The sequence below is a fragment of the Leucopleurus acutus genome, assembly GCF_964270905.1.
Source record: "Leucopleurus acutus genome assembly, chromosome: 6".
In the NCBI taxonomy this organism is placed as follows: domain Eukaryota; kingdom Metazoa; phylum Chordata; class Mammalia; order Artiodactyla; family Delphinidae; genus Leucopleurus; species Leucopleurus acutus.
The window spans coordinates 29252328-29278966 of record NC_139149.1 but is presented as its reverse complement, the minus strand read 5'-3'; positions in this window follow the sequence as shown (position 1 = coordinate 29278966).

Genomic DNA, 26639 nt, shown 5'->3' with positions numbered 1-26639 from the left:
ATCCTAATCATGCAAGACTTGGATCCAAGACCTAGAATTTGGGAATATTTGCAACTTGGTGAGCAACACTCCCATTCCCTAAATTGAGGTAGGACGACACTCCTTTCAGCAGGAAATAGAGCAGTCATCATCTTGTTCCCTCAAGGATTTGGGGAAATTTAAAACATGAGTGAGGACTGAGACCAAGCCCCAATAAAACCAAGTTCCCCTGCTGAGTTTATGATTAACCTCTGTATTCAAAACTCTATTTCCTTTCTTGTCCCCTCTGACCTCAATCCAGTGCTAACTGAACGCTAATCAACCAGTCAGATGACTAAAATTGCTGTTGTTAATAACATCATTACTGTACTAAGATTGCTGTTGTCTACAACACTGTTAATGTACTAAAACTGCTACTGTAGATATCATCATTAAGGTACAAACTCAGGTTGTTCCTCCAGAGCAAGATAAGCTAACAGAGCCCTGAGACATGGACCGCCTGACTAGAGAATGGTAAACCAGAGACATCCTGACTCCCAAAACTATGATTAAGAAATGTCACAAGACTATTAATTAACAAAGATTCTTTGTTCTTCCCCTTTAAAAAACTCTTAACCCAAAGACCAGGTTAGAGTAGATCTGAAGCTTGTCTCCCACTCCCTTTCTTGGTACCCCCTGCAATAAACCCTTACTTTGCTGCAAATGCCCGCTGTTAGAGTCTGGCTTTCTGTTCCACAGGTACACAAGCCCTTTGTTCGATTACAAAACTTAGAAAGAGAAGGTGAGCAGCCTGACTCTAGGGAGACCAGAACTTCTGGAACGCATGTCACCAGAGGGGTTTGGATTTTCTAAGGGTAGAAGTGGTGGCAATGGCTTCCTGATATGGCAGCTTTCTGATCACAACAAGATTGTGTGGTCTAAATCATGGATTAATAGCATCTCTCTTAGCAGACCAGTTCTACAATAGCCATCTGAGAGTCATTCCTAGAATTTCTGCCTACTTAATAATTCCATGAATGAAGCAATATATAATATTCCTTAATAAAGCCTTTCCTCATCTATGCTACCAGAGTAGATTCTGTTTCCACACCCGACCAGCACAGTAGTGGCTTATATATAATAAAAAAATAAAATCCTTAATTTATTTAAGCCAGTGTTTATTGTTTGCTTTTTGAAGGGAAGGGATGCTCTGTTATTTCAGTTAACTTTATGTTTAAAAAAGCTGTGCTCAGGGACTAGAACTTACCATGTAGAATTGACTAAAGCAGGGACCCCTGGGTCTCTGTTAGAAACCCGGCTGCATAGCAGGAGGTGCGCAGCAGGCCAGCGAGCAAGGGATCATCTGCCACTCCCCATCACTCCCCGTGGCTCACATTACCACCTGAGCCATCCATGCCCCCCAACCCGCCCATGGAAAAATTGTCTTCCAGGAAACCAGTCCCTGGTGCCAAAAAGGTTGGGGACCGCTGGAAAGGAGCAAACAGTGGGGTAGATATCAGGAAATAGATATTTCAGAATATCCTTGTTACAAGGTGGAAAAATATTTGGTTACACTGTCACCTATTATACCTTTGAAAGCAAACGACATACTAAAGGGAATTGAAAAACAATCTAAATGTTGAGGTAGTTGGTTTCTCTCTGTTAATATCTTCAGAACTACAGACCCCAGACAATCAAACTCTTATTTTCTTTTCCTATATGGATATCTGATTAACCCAGCACCATTTATTACAGAGAGCACCATTTCCCTAACATACTGCCCTGTCACCTTGTGTTACATCAAGGGCCTGCATATGTGTGGGTCCACTCTGTGTTTTCTTTTCCATTGTTTTATATGTGTGCATGATGCAGATACCACATCTTAATTAGGGTAGCTTTATAAGTCTTTTTATGTGGTATTGTTTGTTGTCCTTTAAGATTGATATATTATTATTGGGCCAATCCCTTCTCATATAAACATTAGATTCAAATTTTTAATTTCTAGAAATTTTTTTTTTCTTTTTTGGCAGGAAAAATTTTGTCTGGGATTGCCCTGACTCTGTAGTTTAGTTTGGAAGAACCGACATATTTAAAATATTGATTCTTCCAAACTGAGAAAATAGAATTGCTCCAAGTTTCTTGAAATATTTTAAAATATTTCTCAACAATATTTTGTAGTTTTCTCTGTGTAGGTCCCTGCTCACCTTTCATTACATTTATTCCAAGGTATTTGAGGGTTCTTGATGCAAGCTTTAGTTACATCATTTCTCAAATTTCTTTTCTAATTGTTCCTAGTACATAGAAATGTAGTTGAATTTATATATTGTATCCAATAATTGTTAAAGTTATTTTCCAATTCTAATAGTTTGTCTTTAGGTGCTTGTAGATTTTCTAAGCATACCATCATGCCTTTGGTAAATAACAACACATATTTCTTCCTTTTCATACCTAATAATTTGTATGTATTTTTGTGGCCTTATTACTGTCTAGGACCACTGGTAAAGTACTGAAAAGTGTATTGATAGTGAACAATTTTATTTGTACACTTAAGGGGAAATTATAGAGGAGGAAAGATCATTTTCCCTCTACCCTTCTGTGTTCTTGGCTGAGATCCCCCTTTAATAAAAGACAGATTAACAGGAGGAAAACAAACATGCTTAATAAAATGTATACCTCCTATATGCATTGGAGATACCCAGGAAAACAGAGTAACTCTTCAAAATGACCTAAACCACTACCTTAAATACCATCTTCAACTAAAGAAAGAAGATGTTGGGGTGGGTGGGATGCCAGGTATGAGACGCTATCAGGTAATGCACAGTAAACAAGGGTAATGTGCTTACGCAGAATTAAGTCTTTGTCTTCTTCATTGATAAGAGTTTCTAGAGATATAGTCATTCTTTTCTTCCTGATACCCTTAAAAATGGAGATTTCCCTTATAAATGTAAATTTCTCTTGTAAAAGGGAAACTTAGTCTTGATTTCCAGAGCATTTTCTGTGTCTGCTTTTTCTTAAAATAATCAATTCAAGATCATTCTCATGCCAAAGAGGCATATTGTAGGGTGGAATATTCTGCTCTGCTTCAAAGCCACACAGGGATTTCAGATTCCGTGAAGGTGAGCCGTTAAATGGTAACATGTATAGTCTTTAATAAGCATGAGCGTTAAATAAGTGCCAACTGTTACATGTGATTTAATATGCATTGAGACTTATCCAGATCAAAATTTCCAGCCCTAGCAAAAGACGTTTAGTCAATTTCCAAACACCAGAAACCCAAATCAGGAGAAGAAATATGTGAATAGAAGACATGCAGGCTGGAGGTTCTGGATAAAGATTTTTAAGAAGCTTTTGAAATGAGAAGTGAAGGCCGCATTGGGATATAGGAAGCCTGTCAAAGATACAGAAAAATAAAAAGAAATTTAAAAACCATTGCTCTGGACTATTTGTCACCTTCATGGTGTCTCAAGATGTGCAAGTTAAATAAAGAGGCCTGAATTATTTTAAAACTGTTTTATTTTCACGTGCTGTGCCATTTTAACTGCAGCAGTGCCCTAGGTATGAACTGCATGGGTCAGGGCAGTAGAAGTATTTGTACACATTAGCTTTATAAGTTTCCTACAAATCGGGGAAATTTTCCCCTGTGATGTAAATACTAGGTTTTCACAAGGTACTTCTGCTTGCAGCTGTAGGGGAGAAAATATTTTTTTCTTCCGCCATTCTAGGTCCTTTGGCTGGTCTAACAGTTAAATTGACAAAGACAGATTAACAGAGGAAAAACAAATTTAATTCTATACATTAAAAAAAAAAATTCAACTGAGTAAATTTGAAGATCTAATTCGCTTTATCCAATAATTCATGAATTGGGCAGCATCCCATCTAGCAAACAGAAAGGAACTCTGAGGAGATGTACAAAATGGAAGGCTTTTATAAGCAGAAAAAAAGGGAGGAACAAAAAAAGAAGAGCAAATTACTTCATTTTTCTTTGAGGGAAAGAAGGGGTCTATCAGGCAGATTATGTCACTAGTGCTGACTAGGTAATTCCAGACTGACTGGTGAAAGATTACATCCCTGGGAGAGGCTGAAACTGCAATTAAGTCTCAGTGTGCTGACTTGGAGCTTAGCACAAGTGACTCCGTTTTGGGCCTCTTGATTTGGCTTTTGTTTTTTTTTAACAATTCTCCCCTTTTGATCATGACTCTAAGCTTAACTGAGAGGTGTGATCAAATTTTAAGTCCCGAGGGCTGCTCTCAGCTCTAACTCTGCAGTTCTCACAGTTTTTATTGACCTTTCGTATGCCATTTATGGGTCATAACATTTTTTGCTGACTCCTTATGTTGTTCACAGGTCACGACTTCAGGTTCACCATTTTTTAGTTGGCCATTAACTTCATTTCTTCTTTGATGTTCTAGTCTTAGGGAGATCATTTGTTCGGTGATTAGTGGCAGCAAACATGCACTTAAAGCTTTTGAGAGAATACAAAACACCAGGGAGACTACTATGATTATTCTAAGTAGAAAAATTCCCAGTGTCTGAAGTATACTTCAGAGCCATGGTCCTGAAGGCCCAAAACAATCAAAATCAAATAAAGATCAAAGAAAGACCCCACTGAAGGGGTCAGTTTTTATGCCAAGTGGGCTTGCTCAATGATCTTATGTAACTGAGTTTCAACTTCCTCAGAAGTGTTAACCCAGGTGCAGCAGGTGGTGGTGGCCAGAGCACAAGCACTTCCTCGCTCAGCTAAAAGATACTGAAGGGCTATCCTATAATCAAAAACAACTTTGGCCAGAGAGTCTAAGGATTTTTGTTGTGCAACTATTGCCTTAGCAGCGGATTCTGCAATATTTTCAAGAGTTAAGGAGAGGTTCCTGATCACAGCCTCACTTAAATTTACTTTTTTTTTTTTTCTTCATTTAACCAGACTGCTTTCCAGCTCACACCCGGTAGAGACAGCCCCAGTGGAGGGAACTGAGGGCTGAGGGCTGGTGTGGGCACAGGGAGGCAAGGAGGGGGGTAGAGGGGAGGGGGCGTGAAGCACCCAGAACCACAGCGACATGCTTTCCAGAAGAAGCACTGAGGACATGGCAAGCAGGGGACACTGATATCAGGGTTAGGGACCCTCATCTCTGATACCAAGACCAGAGCCTCCTGGGTGGTGGTGTTTCCCCGGCCCGGGGCAGAGCCTACCTGACACCTCCCTCAGCACTAGAGCCCAGGAGAATAAGCCAGGTCACCGGGAAGGGCAGGGAGGAACCCAAGCTATTTTTTTCAAAGTATGGGCCTGCCCCAGTCCTGTTGGGTGGTGGGGACGAGAAGGGGAAGAGTGACGGGGGCCAAGCTCAGGGCAGGACTACTTTAGTTACGCTCCGGAGGCTCCAGATGAAACAGCTCCAGGCAGGAAGCCTGCCTTCTCCCAGAATGGGGAGGAAGTCAGGTCGCAAGTTTGCGAGGCCAGGAGCTCAAAGGGCAGCTGCAGCCGGTAGAGAAGTTACCCAGCACTTCCGGCTCCTTGCCCTAAAGCACACGCCCTCGCCTGGGGGGTCACTCCTCTCCAAGGCACTAAGGGGCGGTTTAGGGGCGGAGCTAAGGGCGGAACTAAGGCGCAGCGCAGGGAATCCTGGGACTCTGCGCCACGGCGCCTCGGGGAAGCACCGCGCTTCTCTCTCCAGGGCCCGACTGGTCTCTGCTGCATCCTCCCGCACCTCGTCTTAGTGCCGGCCCACTGCCGCTGATGTCTGTGGCTGGGACCTGTGCCAGCTCCCGTTTCAGCCCTGCCCGTCGACCTGTATTTACTTCTCCCCAGGGAAGTTGGGTTCTGCCAGAGGAAGCAAATCCTGAATCATGAATGCCTTCTGGTAAGTCTTTTCCAACTCACCCCTGTAAATTAAGGGGAGTTGACCAATGAGGTGTCTCAGTTTGTTTGTGAACAGTTAGGGGCGCAGTAAGGTAACCTAAGTGGCATTTCCCAGTTATGCGTCAGTCCTCTAGGCATCCCTAGGCCCAAAGAGAATGATAACCACCACAGAAAAAAATAAATCCTGTTGGGGCACAAAGCATCGCCTCTAGGGAGCATTGTTAATGAACTCTAGCGTCATGGACAGATTGAAGTTTTGATGACAAATCCAGCAGTCTGAAACTTTACCCCCTTAGCAATGGCCTGGGAGATATGGAGATGAAATTATCTTTCCAGGCCAATGCCAAAGTCAAGAAAAGAAAAAGAAGAAAAGAGGGTTTTAGGTTTAAAGTATGAAGTCTTGATCCCGTGTCTTGGGAGGAAGCAGTCTACATTGATGTCAGCTGTTTCTCATTCTTGTCAATTTGATTTGGAGGTCTCCAGCGTCTGATCAGGAATAGGTGCCAGGTGGAGCGTTTTTCAGCTGTGAGATGTGTGTCCAAGGTTCAAGTCCCTGAAATTTGGCTGCCATGGACTTAGTATAGTCCCTTCCAAGGAGATTCAAGCAGAGTCCTTGTTCTTAATGATTCCAAATCGTTAAGTGTGGGAGAAAGTTGGAAACATTTGTTTGGAGAGTCATGGTCAGATATTTGAGGAAACTGAATTCAAAATCTAGTCCAGTTTACAGGTATATAAGAAAACGTCAAAGACAACAGCATTAGAATCTAATATTTACAAAGGTGGAAATATAATTTTTTTCTACAGTTATCCCCATTTTTTTCCCACAATCAGTAATTTATTTGAATTAAATTTGGCCTGATTATTTTCATAATTTTAGCAAGAACTTATGCAAATAACTATATTGCCATGAAAATATACTCAAGAATTTCTGAATTCTAGAGGGGTCAGATAGGAAAAAAAAATAAATGTTTCATCTTTGTTTACAAAGGTATGCTTTACCAAGTTGCTGTAAGCCATAGTAGGAGAAAAAAAAAAGTTGCTTTAAATCTGGAAAAAACAAAACATCAAGGAACCAGCAATGTTTCAAGCAAAAAAAAAAAAATATATATATATATCATAAAATAATTACAGTTATCCTTCTAAGTTCATTCAGTTCTTTGTAAGTAATACTTATTATGCTTGAATCTAGTTCAATTTTATTGTCTTGTAGTTATCAGAAATCTGTACTTGTCAAAATCTTTTCCATGAATTTCCTTGAAGACAAAGCACTTTTATAGGAACACTTTTGCAAAAGCATCTGAGTAAGACAGTGATTCTCTGTAAATGGCAAAGAAATATGCCCATTGTTAAAGATTTGATGAGAATTCACTTAATAAGGACATGTAGTTATTTCTGTGATACACATTTTAAGATAATAACTGAAATTATGAATGATAATGTTATGCCAGGACATATTAGATTTCCAAGAAGTTTCGAGACCCTTATACCTAAACAAATAAAACGTAAAATATTAGTATTACTTTTTATTTGACAATGCTTCCCATGCAATTTAACATATCAAATAAGCCTAATTAGTTTAATAACTCCCTTTTTATAAGAAGAGAGAACAAATCTTTTGAGATGTACCAGGGACCCTCTGAAAAATCTGAGTTGGTTCAGGGTCAGAAATACTTCATTTGGAATTTGCTTTTGGGAAAATTTGTCAAAAATATTAAAAGGTTTACATAATGGAAAAGAATATTTTTAAAAAGTGTTTATATATGTACAGCTGAATCATGTTGCTGTACAGCAGAAATTAACACAACATTGTAAATCAACTATACTTCAATAAGAAAAAAATTTAAAAAGGAAAAAAATATTAAAAGGTTTAAAAATACTTGTTCAAATAGTATCATAGTTCACTGTAAAACAATACTTAGTTATCCATTTAACCATAATGACAATTAAAGTCTTCAAGGGCAAATAGAGAAAGTTAAGTTGTACAAAAATAAAAAGGAAAGAAAGAAATTTAGCTATTTTAATAGGGAAGACTCAATTTTATTAAGTAATCAAAGATTATAAGTAATCAAAGACCGTAAGTAATCAAAGATAAAAACAACAAACACAGGAAATTGTTTTGATAAAACACAGAATCTTCACTTTCTAGACAGATCATTTAAAAGGTAAAAAACAAACAAAAAATACTTTTGTTTACAATTTCTTATTAAGAACTGATCAAAATTCCAATAAAACTTGTTCTTCCAACAGAGAAAACCAAATTCTAATATTGCACCAGTTTACTTTTGATATTAAAAGTTGTGATTATCAACTTTTAAAAAATAAATTTATTTTAATCTTAGCCAGCTTGATGAAACATAAATTTTTTCCCCGAGATTTCCTTTCCACAAACCTCTACAATTTTGTCCTGATTTTCCTTTTCTCCCATTCTGAAATAATCAGTTTTACTTTATGACAAAATTACTTTCTTTTTCTTCATCAAAAATTTATCTCCATTCCTCATACCTTTTTATTACTGAAAACACACATCCTACTTTTCTTGCATATACGGATGCTTCCCTTATTATTTCTAGTAACTTTATATATATTTATATTTAATTATATATTTATGTAAAGTATTTGTTTACATTTTACATATTTATTTTTATATTTTTGATATATTTAACCCTAAAAACCTTAATTTTTACTGAAAATAAAGATGTAAAAAATTGTGAACTATTATATTAGCATCCTATGGCTTGACAAATTAATACTTCTTATAATTTTTGGAAGCATATGCTTTCCATAGTAAATTTTTCAGAGTGGCACAAAACCTGTACTAATAGACCCAAATATCTGTAGTTCCTCTATTAAAGGAAACCAAAAGTGAATAAACCTGTCTTCAGTAATTAGTACTTCAGCCTTTTATCTTATTTAGAAATTACTTGGATACTTAATGACTACCCGTCATTTAATTTAACAGCAAAACTTTAAAATTTCAGGTTACCAAAAGGATTTGGGGAAACTGTTTTAAAAATTACCTAAAAGCTTTTATCCCACTTACATCTATTTAATATACTTGTTCTCAATAATTATATATAGATTACTTATGAAAATTTTATTATACAAAGTTATTTTTCTTGCCGACGTGTTTTGTAACAGAGATAACAAACTTACTTTACTAGTAAACGCAGGTAGAAAAGAGTTGCACATCTGTATTAATTTTAATGTTGGTAACTCTAATAAAGACATTTATTTTAACTAAACCAACAAACTTAAAGTAGCTTTTATTTACTAAAGATTATCTCAGATCACATGGACTTGAAAAACATTTGGATTAGATTTTATTCTATTTCTAAACATTTTATGAATATATAATTCACGTGTTTAATATTCTTTAGGCCAACTAAGTAGAGCCCTTTTACAAATTAATTTTAGTAATACCGTATGAAGGTAGAAAATACCACACATCTATTTTATATATATATATATAGAGAGAGAGAGAGAGAGAGACACACACACACACATAAACATATAGACAGATGCAAACAGAACCTTACAGCTTCCAATTTAAAATTACTGCCAGGAATCAAGCACAATAATACAGAACTCACTAGTTTTAAAAGAAGTTGGGTCTAAGTTGTTTTTCTGGCAGGTGGAATAAATTAAGGTTACCTGCTCATATGGCTAAAGTTTTTATTAATATTGGTGGCTCAGAGACACAGGGAAAAAAAAAAAAAAAAGCAAGTTCTTCCAAGAAGGACTTTGAATTGTTTCTGCAGCCACATACCTGGTTTTCCAGAAATTTGTAGGATAAGGATAGTTGCCTTTAATTCCTCAAGAAATTGGGTTGTAACTTAAATGACGTCATAGGTTGATCCACCCATAAAGTCTTTTACAAAGGTTTCAAAAGGTCCCCCAGTATATAATTTTATTTTAGCTTAGGGGAGAAGGTCTAAAAAATTTCCTATCAGTCTCTGAATAGCAGCTTTCAATTTTGCCAAATTTCTGATCATAAAGTTATGAAATTTGTTCAACTATCTTGTCAGGTTTCAGCCACGACAAACAGTAAATATTTCTGGCATGATTAAACAACACACTGGACTAAAGAGGCATCCCCAAACAGGGTGTAAAAGAGGTTTTACCTCTCTCTACCAGGTTTATAGACAGAGATCCTGGAGTGCTGACTCTAAGAATTCTCACCCTTCAGAGGCTTCTGTCAGTTTTTCCAGCATTCCATCTGCAGGTTCTGAGTGGGATTTAAAGTAGAGTATATCTTTGGTATCTGTCAGAATTTGGCAAGGTTTTTCATTAGTTTTAATTTTTGTTTCACCTTGTCTGATTAAGAAAATAATGTAGCAGTTTTCTAGAAAATCCCTCAGAGTCCCATCAACTCTGAGAAGGGCCCTTAAGGGGGCCCTCCTTCAAGAGTAGGTATGGGGGTGTCTTGAAGGCCACTAACATGGTGGAGTTTTGTTTATGGCTGTATAATCTCCTAAGAATGGAAAGACAATTCAGACAGAGAAAATGAAAATGTAAAGGAGAGTGGAGAGCAGTAGGAGATGTGTCAGTCTTTTATCTTTTGTTTTAGGTACCTCTTCTGTCTTTAATTTTTATTAGCCTTTTGCAGCAGATTCTTTTGTGAAGCTGTTTTGGAATCTTGAAGCCTTTTGGGGTCTACTGCATGACAATTAAAGTTGATATCTCATTGTGTTTGCTTAATTTGGGAGCCCTCACTTCTATGTACACTTCTTAAATGCTCATATCTAATTGGAGCATTCCTCATAATGATCATAATTTCCCTGAGAATTGGCGGCGGTTTGGTAGGACCCTTAGCTGCAAATGGAGTGCAACCCATATTTCTGTCTGGTCATATTTTGGGGCCCCCAGTCTGATAGTTACCAAGCCAAGTTCTCAGGACACAAAATTCTAGGTTGTCTTTAGTAAGATTTCAGCCATTTTTATAAATATTTGTAGCTTCTGGGACCATAGTTCTTAAGCAGATGTGCTGGAAGGTGACACACTTAACTCTTTGGATTTTAAAGATCCCGTTTCATTTATTTATTTATTTACTTATTTATTTAGTTAAGCCTTTCGGTCTCTCAGAGCCAAACTAATATCTAAATGGGATGTACAGCTGGGTTGGAAATTGTATGATGTCTTACAGCATACTTCATTGCCCCAAAATTTTCTTGAGGTTTGTGGGTGACCTACTGTTAATCTAACATGTTCTGTGACCAATTTGTCCTAATACAGGAGTCTTTGAGTTAGGTGGCAAGCACTATAACAGCTTTTTTTGTTTGTTTGTTTGTTTTTTTACCGTACACGGGTTTCTCACCGCTGCGGCCTCTCCCGTTGCGGAGCAACAGGCTGCCGACGCGCAGGCCCAGCGGCCACAGCCCACGGGTGCAGCCGCTCCGCGGCATGTGGGATCTTCCCGGACCGGGGCACGAACCCGCGTCCCCCGCATCGGCAAGCGGACCCCCAAACACTGTGCCACCAGGGAAGCCCTATAACAGCTTTTAAATGCTTGATAAGTTCTCACCAATTTTTTTTTTGGTTTTCTGAGATTCCCATTAACAATAACCTTTATTTACATAAAACACACTAGACCCAATTCAGCTTAAGTCAGACTTAGTCAGACTCCAGACCTAGTCCAGTCCTAGTCCAGTCCTGGACCCAGTTCAGTTCCAGGCCCATTCTGGTTGTTAAGCTGAACTCAGTTTGATTCCGGCTGGTAACCACCAACACTTTCCAACCTGGAATTTGGAAACTGGGGAAAGGACTGAACCAGCAGACCCCAGAGAATGAGATCTGTGGACTGATTCCAAACAAATGGGAACTGCAGCTGCCACCAACAGATCCCAACTTGGAAACTGGAGGCAGAACCAAGAGCTTCTAACCAAATGGAAAACTTTTCCAAATGGGAAAGCCAATTAGATTGGGAGCTCAACAAAAAGAGTGGAGCTCAGAACCAAGAGGAATTTACTCATGGCCTTTGGAAACAGAGACAGGCCCGTGTTTCTCATTGTCTCCAAAGGCAACAGAAGTTCCTTTTGGATTCCATTTTGGCCATCAAATCTGTTAAAAAAAAAAAAAATTCAACTAATGAATTTGAAGATCTAGTTGGCTTTGTTCAATAATTCATGAATTGGGCAGCATCCCAACTAGCAAATAGAAAGGAGCTCCAAGGAGCTGTACAGAATGGAAGATTTTTATGGGCAGAAAGGGAGACAGACAAAAAAGAGTGGATTACCTCATCTTTTGGGGGAAGATGTAAGGTGTTTATCAGGTGGATTACCTCACTAGTAATGACCAGGTAATTCCAGACTGACTGGCTAAAGGTTACATTCCTGGGAGATGGAGAAACTCTAGTTAAGTCTTGGTTTACTTATGTGACTCCATTTTCAGCCTGTTGTTTCTTTTTTTCACAATACATCCAGAAGCTCCACAAAGATCTGAGGCCTAAAGGCAGTCAGGCAGTTGAAGCTTATATGCTGTATTGAGCTAAGAAATGGGATATGGGCCTGGAGCTTCAAAGGGGAGGAGGGCAGTTCACAGGAAGATGAGCAGATTTTGGTAACCAGATGTATGCCCCACCAAGCAGTAAGTCTTTCAGATAAAAAAGTTATTTCTGGTAATAGCTCTCTTTCTGGGCCAGGCCCCCTATCTAAACTATTTCAGGCAGTTAAGAGAGGGGTAAAAGTTGTTCCTGAGTCTGTCAGGTCTTGAAGGCCTTCAGCTCAAAATAATTCACGTGCAAAAGTGGCACATTTTGAGGTGGCATGTTCTGCTTCCCTTCACTGCTTACCTTAGCAGTGTACTTATTCCTGTTCACGTTCCTAATTTTCTCACATCCCTTCTTATGAACACATAAAATTAGCCCTTACATACTCAGGTTTGATCTATAGAATATTTTGCAGCAAATACATAATGGACAGGTATTTCCATTCTGGAACTTACGTTCATAATGTTGTTTACAATGTTTCTAAAATGGAGATTTTTTATTCTTTTGCTACTGCAGTAACTGAGGAAGTCGGGCTTCTCTGATAGCTACTGGTTACTAAGGGAGTCTGATTCATTTTCATCAATATCTAATGGGACCATGTAAAGTTATCTGTGCAAAATGAAAATAAAAAGCAAAAGGAAAAAGTCCAACTTTGTTATTGCCTGTTAATAGTTATTGGAGGAACAGAAATGGTCCCGTAAACAAAGAAATAATGTATAATTTAAGCTACATTTCTAAATAACTGATCATCAAGCAGCAGCCTGGCATTATGGAAGCTAATTCACCACTGCTGCCCAGCAAATCTTCTATCTCAAAGAGAACTCAACAGAGATCAGATTGTTTTGGTTTGGTTCCTCCAAGAAGCAGACTCTGAGTCAAGAATATGGATATAAGGTTTTCATTTGGATGTAATCCAAGAAAACATGGAGGGGTGGAATAAAGATGAGCTTAAATTCTTTAACACTTTTTCTGTTGAGAATGAGGTCTATTTATTCACTGACATATGCATGTTTTAATGTATACTGGATACTTTGATCAAGGAATAGACTAGAAATGTATGACGTAAGTGTTGCTGCATAATTACTGAGACTAAATCGAGAATCCTACTGCTTTTGCCTTAGAATTTTGGAGCAATTTCTCTGGGTACCCTGGGTCACCATAGAAAAGGTCAAATGTGTACTGGCACTTCCCTGTTGGAGAGGTCCCATGTTAATTCCACAGCACATATTTCCTGTTCCATGTTCATGATCCTATGGTCAGAGAATGCTTTTAAGCAGAGAGTTTGGGGAGACCGTTAGTGTGAAAGGGAACTACCTGTAGGGGGCCTTTAGGGTAAGAACATGGTTATGGTACCAAACATGTGGATTTAGTTCCCAAATGTTTGATTAAAAGAACCCTTTGAGTGACTTTACTTATAGTTTCTGTGATTCATTCATGATTCAGGATTTTAAAGCCTCTTATTATCCTGAACTTTGTACTGGGTCAGAACCAGAAGAAAAACTGTTATTGGCCACAGATATGAACTTGGCCTTTGTCACGAGGGAGAAAAAGGAAAATAAAAGGCATGGAAGGCTTACGTAAAATACATATGTGACCTCCTGTTGTGTCATAAACAGACAAGACATTGGGAGTATACCAAAAGAGCAAGATTACAAAGACTTCTTCCTGTTGGGCAGAAAGAAGGGCCTGAGGTTAATCTATCTCAGATACCTGATTCTCTTGTGTCTACCTTTATGCTTAAAGCTGAAACTTTTTTTTGTTTTTTCTTGGTAAATAAGGACAAAGTTCTCCCTGCAGAGAGGGTAAATGTGTGCTAGAGGAGGTGCAGATGTCTAAGGAGGAAACAGTGCTGGTGGCTAGAATGGCCCAGAGTTATCACAGGGTTATCAAGGATTAACAAAAGGGTTACAAACCTTGTACTGATCTTAAGTTCTTTTAATTTTTAATTGTACTAATATAACCTATTGAAAGCAACACAAGTCACTGTATTGCTGTCTCCCACCATGACAAATGGAGGAAGGCCGCATCCCCAGCAGGAGGACATAATCCATGGTCTCCAGGGTTTAGAGGTAGTCAGTCGGTGCTAATTTAGGAAGAAGAGAGTCTCTTCAGCAGCCTGAGTCCCAGAAAGCTTGGATAGTTCTTCCCCATGAAGAGAGAGGCCGACTTTCCATTAGCAGGTGCCAGTGAGAACAACAGTGACAGCTTTGCTAGATAGTACCTTAATTGTGTCAAGACTCCACTAAGAAACAAAACAAAACAAGACCAGTAATTTTCCTTTGGTCCAGTTGAATGGAGTTAAAGTTGTGATTTGTTGACTCCAGATGTGCCCAGCTGTTTGACTCTTCACTTCATTACAACAAATAAACCCACTAATTCAACATTCAAACCAACATTTACATCATTATAACAAAATGATGAACCTTCTAGGAATGTGTTTGACTGTCTGGTGACTGTCTCTGAGGTTTCTCATGACATGATACATGAAAAAACTAAGAAAACCAGGCTCAGGAAAGATTTTCCTGGGAATTATTCTCACTGAAATATATTATAAACCTAATGGTAAATGTGTCTTTTAATGTAGATACCTGAAATGCTACAGTGCTTCATACATATTAAAGCAGTTAAGAACTACAGCAATGGCTTCCTTGTGACTGTTTCTAATCACAAGGTATTTCTTACCTTGATTCTACCTCCTTTTTACTTTGCACTTCAAAGTGTTCGGCTAACCCTGGAATATTGCCATTTAACAACTTAGCTATTGCACAGTACAGATAAGGTGTTGGTGACTTAAAACAAAGTATTGGTTGATCCTACTTCTTTCCAGTAACTTCAGTCAATGATGTTGAATCATGTAGTATACTTGTTATTGCTTTTGTTGTCTTGATAAATCCCGAAGATTAAGTTTCTTTCATTTTCTTCTCAACAGACCATTTGGTCCTTTCTGTTATCGCTTAGTTTTGTCTGATTTAATGGCAGTTTTGTTGATCACTTGTCTGCAGTTTCTGTTACTACCGCTGTTCTTTTCACTTAATTATTTAAATGATTACACCATTTTCCCTTAAAATAGAGGTTCATTTGTAAAGTCCTGTCAGCCTCTCACACCTTTAATGATGTTTATTACAGCAAGAAGCAAGATTTATTTCAGATTTGTCTCTCTTTCTCTCTCTCTCTCCATTTCTGTCTCTCTTTCTGTCCTGTAAAAATCTTTGAGAATGAGCACTGAAACAATAGTGTGATGAAAAATGTCAGTTGAAAACTTGTGGTTCTATCTTTTGTTGCTGGTAACTTTAGAAACTTAATAACTGAGAATTAATCACTGAAGGCATGACTTAGAATATGGACGATGAGGTGAAAAAGTAGAAACTAGAGGCTAAATTAAAATATTCTAAAACCAAATGCTTTTTTAAAATCCAGACGAAAAAATATATGGTTGCATCATTTCTAATTTATTTGACATATTATGAGACTCAGGCTTATAATTTTCTCATACAATTGCATAATACTGAGAGTCTTCATGTAGGCATAAGTACATGAAAAGCTTTATGAGACAAAACTTATTAGATACTGTGTTTGGAAAACTCTCGTGCCATTTCTGATCAAGCAAGAAGTTATGGGGGAGTGTGTTACGGAGAATTAGCTTCTGTCTGTCCCATAGATACTATATTCCTACAACATTGGGGAATGTAGAAACATAGATATGTCTCGTAATTGAAATGCCTGTTGGTGTATATCTATTTCAAGCCTCAGTCTGCACCACATATTCTTTCTATGTGGTGGAAGCAACTCTGTGACCACCAAAGATTCACGGCCTTTTTCCATAGTATGGAGGAGGTGCTGGCAGAAAGCTCTTCAGCCAAGCATGTATTTTTCAGTCCTCTTATCTCTAAGCAGATACATGATTAACTCTGGCTAATGAAATGTGAGCAAAAATGAGTATCATCTCTTCAGTAAGGGAGTTATGTATACTATGTGGCTTTCTCATGCTTTCCCCCAAAACGGTGTGAAACTTGTTGGCCCCATGTGGAAGACTTCAGCATTATGAATGCAGAGGGTCTGAATCCTTGAGTCTGCTTGGAGGAAAGCTGTCTAACAAAGCACATCTGTTTAGGTTAGTACATTTTTTTCTGTAAAGGCACACTTTGTAAGTATTTTAGGTTTTGTGTGTCCCAGTCTCTGTCTCTTAATAGGGTGTGGGACAGATAGGCCTGTGGTCATGGTTTGCAAATCCCTGTATTAAGCTATTGAAATTTAAAGGCTTTTGTAACAGCAGTTAGCATATTCAGATTAATGTACTATGTAACAGGGGTTAGCAAACTTCATCCCCAAGCCAAATCTAGGCTGTAGATGGTTTGTATAAATAAAGTTTTATTTGGACACAGCCATACTCATTCACTTCCACTGTCTCTGTGACTGCTTTTGCACTACAAAGGCAGAATTGAGTAGCTGAAGCAGAGACTATACTGCCAGCAAAGACTAAAATATTTGCTATCTGTACCTTCTCAGAAGAAGCTTGCTGATCTTTTTCACAACTTTGGTAATAGTTTCCCTGTCTATAAAAGTACTTCTTCATTAATATGGCAGTCACAACTCTCAAGGCAGCTAATTTTACAACCTGACAAATTTCTCCCACACATTAAGCCCAAATCTCTTTTAATGTAACATCTATCCTTTGATCCTAGTTCTTGCCCTGTAACCTCACAGCATAAAATGTTTCCTTTTCAATAAAGTACTCTCAAACATTAGAGTACTTTTGAAAAGAGGAAAATGAGTTACAGTGAGATATATCACTTATTCAGCTCAAAGAGGAATGGTTTGCTCTCCTTTCCTTATAATTCCTCAACTTATTTGTTAGAACCTAAAAAAGAAATACCTAGTTCAAATTGACCTCAGAAGTGAGTTCTTCACGTATAAATCTCAAATTCTGAAAAAAAAAAATAATAATGTTCAGTTTTATGCTTCTGTGGGAGACATTGGTTATATTTCCTTTTACTTTAATGACATTAAGGATGAGATTGTATAATGTGTAATGATTAGCATTTAATAGTGAGACTGTGGGGTCAGAATGACCTAAAGTCTAAATATGACTTTGTCACTTGTAAACTGTGTAACTCCAGGCAATTTTCTTAAGTCCATTATGTTTCACTTTTCTTGTCTGTGTAATGGGAAAATTATTACTTAGAAATACTAGCTCTTAGGTGTGTTTTGAGGATTAAAAGAGACAATAAATCTGTAATGTTCTGTGCGATCCCAAACACATCAGAAGAATTAAGAAATTGTTATTTATTATGGTGCTAGTGCATGCTTTCATTTTTCATCTATATGCACTAGGAATAGCATCTTTTTTTTTTTAACATCTTTATTGGGGTATAATTGCTTTACAATGGTGTGTTAGTTTCTGCTTTATAACAAAGTGAATCAGTTATACATATACATATGTTCCCATATCTCTTCCCTCTTGCATCTCCCTCCCTCCCACCCTCCCTATCCCACCCCTCCAGGCGGTCACAAAGCACTGAGCTGATCTCCCTGTGCTATGCGGCTACTTCCCACTAGCTATCTACCTTACGTTTGGTAGTGTATATATGTCCATGCCTCTCTCGCTTTGTCACAGCTTACCCTTCCCCCTCCCCATATCCTCAGGTCCATTCTCTAGTAGGTCTGTGTCTTTATTCCTGTCTTACCCCTAGGTTCTTCGTGACATTTTCTTTTCTTAAATTCCATATATATGTGTTAGCATACGGTATTTGTCTTTCTCTTTCTGACTTACTTCACTCTGTATGACAGACTCTAGGTCCATCCACCTACTACAAATAACTCACTTTCGTTTCTTTTTATGGCTGAGTAATATTCCATTGTATATATGTGCCACATCTTCTTTATCCATTCATCCGATGATGGACACTTAGGTTGTTTCCATCTCCGGGCTATTGTAAATAGAGCTGCAATGAACATTTTGGTACATGATTCTTTTTGAATTACGGTTTTCTCAGGGTATATGCCCAGTAGTGGGATTGCTGGGTCATATGGTAGTTCTATTTGTAGTTTTTTAAGGAACCTCCATACTGTTCTCCATAGTGGCTGTACCAATTCACATTCCCACCAGCAGTGCAAGAGGGTTCCCTTTTCTCCACACCCTCTCCAGCATTTATTGTTTCTAGGTTTTTTGATGATGGCCATTCTGACTGGTGTGAGATGATATCTCATTGTAGTTTTGATTTGCATTTCTCTAATGATTAATGATGTTGAGCATCCTTTCATGTGTTTGTTGGTAATCTGTATATCTTCTTTGGAGAAATGTCTATTTAGGTCTTCTGCCCATTTTTGGATTGGGTTGTTTGTTTTTTTGTTATTGAGCTGCATGAGCTGCTTGTAAATTTTGGAAATTAATCCTTTGTCGGTTGCTTCTTTTGCAAATATTTTCTCCCATTCTGAGGGTTGTCTTTTGGTCTTGTTTATGGTTTCCTTTGCTGTGCAAAAGCTTTGAAGTTTCATTAGGTCGCATTTGTTTATTTTTGTTTTTAGGAATAGCATCTTGTTGCCATGTTGCCTACGTGTTGTCACGCAAGTATCATGGTGTGTGTGGATTTTGAAAGTTTGTATTGAATTCAGTTAGCAATTAACTTATGTTAAGACCATCCTAACTCTTGTGCAATTCTTTAATGTTTCTTTACAAATTCTACAGTATGATCATATATTCATTTGTGCATATGTATTCCTAAACATTATTTTGGTGTGACTGTTATACAATTTTCAGTTGTTTTGGGGACATGGTATAGTTCTTATACAGACCATCTCCCATTTGCTGCCTTCATTATTTATTAGGCTAAAATGAGAGTCATAGATTCTTAGAGTGAATGAGAATTTAATCTAATGATACTCCGTTTAAGGTATAAATAGCTGCAACGAGATTAATTTAGTATTCAACAAATATTCAGAGTGTCTGCTGTGCTCCTCACAGAGTTATCATCATGTTCTTTTGGAACATTCATTCTAGTGGAGAAGAAAGACAATCAACAGGTTAACAATAAATAAGAGAGGACAATGTGGTAATGAGATCAGGGTTACTTTTCCAAGAATAATCAAAGGAGATACCCCTTATCACTAAGGCTCTGTTCAGTTGCTACCTTCTCAGAGAGAAGATGCAAGGGAAGAGCACACCAGGCTAAGAGAACACTGAGTAAAAACTCCTTGAGTCAGAAACCAGAGTGTGGGAAAAAATAGTGTCAAGTGTCAAGTCATCATCTTGGCATGGCTTAAAAGTACATATCCCAACTGGCCTCATCAATAGAAAGTTCTTACTGTAAGAAAATATGTCTTCTTTTATTGCTTTCCAGTTTTATCTAGTTTACCTTTGGAACTGTGCAGTAGAGCCTAATTCTTCTAATATTTGTCTTCTTTAGCTTTAAACTTCCTCAGTATTTTTCAACATTGCAAGATAGTGTAATAGGAAGTGTCCTGGCTTTGTTGTTAGATAAACACCAGCTCTGATATATATTAGCTATGTGGTCTCGACATAATCTTTCTTAGCCTCAGTTTTCTCTCTTGGAAAGTAAGGATAATCACACCTAGCTTCCAGGAATATTGTGAGGGTTAAGTGAGAAAACTGTATAAAGTACAAAGATAGCACCAGGCACATAGCATGTGTTAAATGAAAGGTAGATCTGAAAATAACAGTTATTGCATTCTCTTTACCCTTGACTTATGGTAGCTCTCCTGTTTGTTGGTGTTCCTCTGAAAATGGCAGTGCCCAGAATTTAGTACAGGACAGGGTGCATTGAGGTCATTAATTAAGGACTATTGCATTCTTTGTGCTTTACACTTTATAATTGAAGCCTAGGATGCCTTAGTATTTTTGGCAAGTATATGGTACTTATATTGACCTTACTGTAAACTAAAATCTCTGTCTTGTTTGCATATGTTTGTCTTTTCTATCCTTTTCTGAACTGGAACTTAGATGAGAGGCAGTGTACCACAGAGGATAAAATACTGGCTTTGTGGTCCTATCTGGCTTTTGTTCTTTTTTCCAAGAGAATAATTTGTATTTTTACTGAAATAAGAGGTGGGGATACATATTAACCCACTAGAAAGTGATTTTAGTGATGAGATTTTTGCTTGAATAATTTGCCTAACATACACCCAAAGACACATCCACTTTTGAGTGTCACTCAACTTCTTAAATTTGAAACCAGTGCTATTCAGTAAATGTCTTTTTTTTAATATACATTTGTTTATTTTTTAATTTACTTTTGGCTGCTTTGGGTCTTCGTTGCCACGTGTGGGCTTTCTCTAGTTGCGGCGAGCCAGTGGCTTCTCTTGTTGCGGAGCACAGGCTCCAGGCACACGGACTTCAGTAGTTGCATCACACGGGCTAAGTAGTTGGGGCTCATGGGCTTAGTTGCTCCGGGGCATGTGGGATCTTCCTAGACCAGGGCTCGAACCTGTGTTCCCCTGCACTGGCAGGCGGATTCTTAACCACTGCGCCACCACGGAAGCTCAATAAATGTCTTTTGCTGAAGCATAACGAGAGAATTTTTGGCTAAGGAAAAGTCCATGGTTCTTCCCAAAGCATAGCCCATCTCGCTTTGAATGCTGGCTTTTTAATCTGTCTGAACTGGAGCAAGTTGTTAAAAAATTCTGAGCATTTTTTTTTCATTTATTGAGTGGATATTAACTACCCTGAAGTGTTTTTATAAAGATTAAAAAGGGTAATATATTTAAAGAGTTAGTATAAGGCCTAGGATATAATAATAGATTAATAAATAGTAGCTATTATTAACAGTCTATTAAACTGTATTTTGTTAGTCTAATCATTACTCTAGTTAAGTAAGTTTCTTTTTTTAGATTCTTATTCTGTAATCTATATATGTTCTTTTCCATTTTTGAGTCACGCATCAATTTTATTAATGTTCTACTACATTTATGACTATGTGATTAATGCACCTTTGAAAAGGACAAAGCTAAGTGTAGCATCCCAGGATAATCCACAAGATATCTCTCTATACGTTTAGTTCATATGGGTATAAACAATCAACCAATACCAAAGATACATTTGTTCTTTTGAGCTATATTAGCTGTTGACTCATGTGTAGTTCAGTTTTCTTTGGGTTGACATGTGATTATATAACAGATATCTTGGGTAGATAGCAAAACAAAAATTAACTTCATTATCATTAATTTGTGAAGTATGTTAACAATCAAATTTCTATTTTTAATGACTGCCAAAAATTTTTTTTAAGATTTATTTGGGCAAATCACACTCATTTATTAGAAGCAAAAAAGAATACATATGAACGGTCATTTTACTGCAATCACTGTAGTCTCACCATTTGCAATAATTTCTGTTTATTCCTGACAATGGACAGAGAAGTCCTTTATTCCAACAAATTAGAGTAGAAGGACATATTTAACAAAGCATTTTTCATTCTGCCATATTAAATTGCATGGGCACATTTTTTAAAGTTTTTGATTTGTTAACTTCCCTGAGTGTATCAAACTATACTATTAAATTTTGAGTAATTCATGTTAGTACTTAGAATCTCAATAATGAATCTTTTGATAAGCGGTGCATTCTGGGCTTCTGGATCAGGTAAATGAGATGGGCAACCCATTACAATCGCACTGTAAGAAGTGTCATCACTTTTATAAATGTTTATATTTATAAAGAGTCAATTGAAGTGAAGTGATTCTAATTTAAATAGTGTAAATGTCATTAAGAAATAGTAATCTCTAGGGCTTCCCTGGTGGCACAGTGGTTTAGAGTCCGCCTGCCGATGCAGGGCGATGCAGGGGACACGGGTTTGTTCCCCGGTCCGGGAAGATCCCACATGCCACGGAGCGACTGGGCCCGTGAGCCATGGCCGCTGAGCCTGTGTGTCCGGAGCCTGTGCTCTGCAACGGGAGAGGCTACAACAGTGAGAGGCCCCCGCGTACCGCAAAAAAAAAAAAAAAAAAAAAGTAATCTCTGTATTTTACTCCGTACCTCTACCTTTTCAAGACTTTACAGCTTGGAGAATTCTGTTCTTAGAAAAAAAAATTGAGAGGGAATTTAGTATATCATTGATTTGTAAATAGAAAAAAAATCTTTTCATAATTTTTCTTCCTTATAGAGATTCATAGGGACAGTAAATGTAAATTGATCTTGAAATTAATTTTATAGAGGACCTTGTTAAATAACAATATCCATTCTTACTTCAGTTCTAAATTACAGGATGCCATAGGATTAGTGATTAAGTTTTGTTTTGTTTTGTTTTGCGGTACGCGGGCCTCTCACTGCCGCGGCCCCTCCCGTTGCGGAGCACAGGCTCTGGACGCGAAGGCCCAGCGCCCCGGCTCACGGGCCCAGCCGCTCCGTGGCACGTGGGATCCTCCTGGACCGGGACACGAACCCATGTCCCCTGCATCGGCAGGTGGACTCTCAACCACTGCGCCACCAGGGAAGCCCCTATGTGATTAAGTTTTAAAGGGGAAAATTTCTTTGAAGAAATTGTTAATTTTAAAATCTACATGGTTTAATTTTTTATCTTGTTTTTATCTTAACATTTACAATCGTATCATCATTATGTAAACTATAAAATCTTTATTTTCCTCTTTAAAATAAAGTCTCAAAGCAATGAAGAGTACTGAAGACTTAAATTGGGAAACCGATTGTGGAAAAATTTACGTAAATTTTTTAAAAGAAAATTTTAATTTATTAATCATCTTTTTTAAATTTAAAACTAGGTTGGAAGTCATTTGATAAATGGCTTATAATTATTTCTAAGGATGTTAACAGCTTTACTGAACAAGCAAATTTATTGCTATGGCTTATTGCTATTGATATTCTGATCTAATCATACAGTGTACACATATATGGCTTGGAAGAAGATAAATCTTTTTCTTTAAGAAGAAGCTGCAGTTTTCCATCAAGGGCTAATTTTGGTGGCGATATATCTTATTGAACGGTTTTTAACAAAATGTATTAGAGGAAATGAAATCACACAGTGTATTTAAAAGGAGGCTAACAAGAATGCACATAGGCTTTATTGATCTGAAATTATATTGGTTTCATTTTACTTATCTGAGTTAAATAGATTCCAATTTTGATTTTAATTCATTGAGGGCCTTAAAATTTATTTAAGAGAACTGTTGGAAGGCTGTGGGCTATGGTTAAAATATGGTGTAGAGTAATATTTGGTAGTTGTAGTAAATGGGCTCCCTTGAACCTGTTAGATTAAGAGCTGAGTCTGGTTCACTGTTATAACCCCACTCACATAAAGAGCTGGACTTGCTTAGGTATTCCATAAGGATTTTCTGAACAAATATATGAATGGATGAATGCTAGCAAATACATTCAGGAAAATATTGACAGTAAAGGTAACCTTAAATTTTCTGAGAGCAGTCTAAAAATATACACAAATATTTACATATGCACACACATTTTTAAAAAGTTAAGAATCAGTTTTGTGAAGTGCCAGTCAGATGACAGAGGAGGCTCCTGAACTCTTCCTGCAGTGGGTACACCAAATCTATAGCTACACATGGGGCAGTTCCTCTGAAAGAAATCCAGAAACTAGCTGAGCAATACCTATCCATAGGTCAATGAGAAAATACTCACATCAAAACAGGTAGGAAAGTCTGAGACACACTCCCACCATAAACCCCATCCTTGGCATAGTGACATACATTTGAGAAGTAACTTACAAGTCTCAGCTTCTCCCTGAGGCACAAAGGGTTTGAACCCAACATCTAGCACCCCAACCTTTAAGATTTCCACCTGAGGGATGGGCCTACAAAACACCTAGCTCTGAAAGCTAGTAGAGCTTGCATCTATGAGACCCATAAGACTATAGCAAACAAAGAAATGGTTCTTAACAGGTTTGTAAAGACTTGCAGTGGCTCTCCCCCCATGGCTCAGCATTGAGGGAGCAAACAGAAACACGCTTCTTACAGTCTTTCCCTGAAGGAGGCCTATTTGCATACTTTAAAAGGTGCTACCTGATCGTCAGGCTTCTGACGTAGCCCACATCTAAGAGCTGACTGCAATCCTCCCGGGATACCAAAGAGGTTGGCGGATGGCATCTCCACGTTCTCCCTTTAGCCCATCCTTCCCTGGAAGGGGGTTGTGCACATGTCTGGTTCCCAACTTTTGCAGCTGCTGCCCAGTGGATGCACTCCTTAATTGCCTGGCTCTGGTGTCCAGTAGGGCTTGCTTCTGCAGTTCCCATAGCTCTATAACAACACCACCAAAAACAGTTCTTAACAACATACCCCTCCCCCGGGGCACAGCCCAGCTCAGTCTTTCCCTGTAGGAGGCCTATTAAATACTTTAAAACCGGCTGCCGGAATGTCAGCCTCCAGTCAGCCTGCATATGAGTGCTGACTGAGAGCCTTCCCTTCGGGACACAGACAGGTCTTGGCACAACCTCAAGCACTGGGGGCCATTAAAAAGAAAACAGGCTGCTTGGACAATCACGAAGATTTGAGAGAAAACCGAGAGCTAGGGCAGGGTTGGACAATAAGGTTCATCTCCTATACAAGACCACTCCATCAGGAACTGGATAGTTGCCTGTTTTATCAATGTGCAGAAACCAACACAGAAATTCAAGGAAAATGAAGAAACAGAGGAATATGTTCCAAACAAAAGAACACAATAAAACTTTAGAAACAGAGCTTAATGAAAAAGGAGAGAGTTGATTCACCTTATGAAGAATTCAAAATAATGGTCATAAAAATGTTCACTGAGGTCAGGAGAACAATTCATAAAGTGAGAATTTCAACAAAGACACAGAAATAATAAAGAACCAAGCAGAAAACAGAGTTGAAGAATACAATAATTGCACTTAAAAATTCAATAGAGGGATTCAATAGCAAACTAGAATAAGCAAAAGAAAAAAACAGCAAACTCAAAGATGTCAACTGAAAAAAAATAAAACACAAAACCTAAAAGTTGAGTGTTATGTTTTATTTGGGGACATTACTGAGGACTGTAGCCCAGAAGACAGCCTCTCAGATAGCACTGAGGAACTCTTCCATAGAGGTAAGGGAGGAGCCAGGATATATATTTTTTTTGCTGGAAAAAAACATGTAGTTGAATATTAAAAGATTACTGCTAATTGCAAAAAACAGACATCTCAAGTTAATGACTTTAGTGCTTTGCTATATACAGGAAGATGCAAGAGTCTTGGATCATTGAAATTATTCCTTTGATATGCATCTTATCTAGGCCCAGTAACCTGTTTTTCTCCATCCTGAATTCCGCTCAGCACCATCAGGATCACTTCAGTGGCTGATTGGTTGATGGCAGGCAACTGATCTTCATTTACTGACATGGCAGGCAACATTTTTTTGTCCAGAAAGATAAGGCAGTAGAATTCATCCAATCTCAGAAGAGGAAAAAAAAAAAAAAAAAAATGAAAAAGAGTGAAAATGGCTTAAGGGATTCATGAGACAACATCTAGGTAGACTAGTATTTATTTAATAGGAGTTCCAGAAGAAGAAAGGGGCAGAGAGCTTATTATTACATCCAAAATAATAAAATACCTAGGAATAAATTTAACCAAGAAAGTGAAATATCTGTACACCGAGAACTGACAAAAGAAATTGAAGAATATGCAAAAAATAGAAAGATATTCTGTACTCATAGATGGAAGATTAATATTGTTAAGATGGCCGTACTACCCAAAACAAATCTACAGATTTGGTGCAGTACTTACGAAAATCCCAATAGCATTTTTCACAGAAATAGAAAAAAATCCTAAAATTTGTATAGAACCACGAAAGACTCCAAATAGCTAGAGCAATCCTGGGAAAGAAGAATAAAGCCAGAGGCATCACACTTCCTGTTTTCAAACTATAGTACAAAGCTCTAGTAATCTAAACAATATGGTATTGTCATAAAAACAGACACATAAATCATTGGAACAGAATAGAGAGCCCAGAAAAATCCATACATATATGGTCAACTAATTTTCAATATATAAGCCAAGGGAAAAATGGGAAAACAATCTCTTTAATAAACATGTTGGGAAAACTGGATAACCACATGCGAACAAATAAAACTGGACCTATATCTTATGCTATACACAAAAACAAACTAAAAATGGATTAGACACTAGAATGTATGATCTAAAACCATAAAACTCATAGAAGAAATCACAATAGATAGGCTCCTTGACATAGGTCTTGGCAATGATTTCTTTCTTTTTTTTTTTTATTTGACACCAAACGCAAGTTAAATGAGTGGGACTACATTAAACAAAAAGCTTCTGCACAACAAAGGAATATGCAAAGTCAACCTACAAAGTGGGAGAAAATATTTTCAAACACATATGCTATGAAAGGTTAATAGCTAAGATATACAAAGAA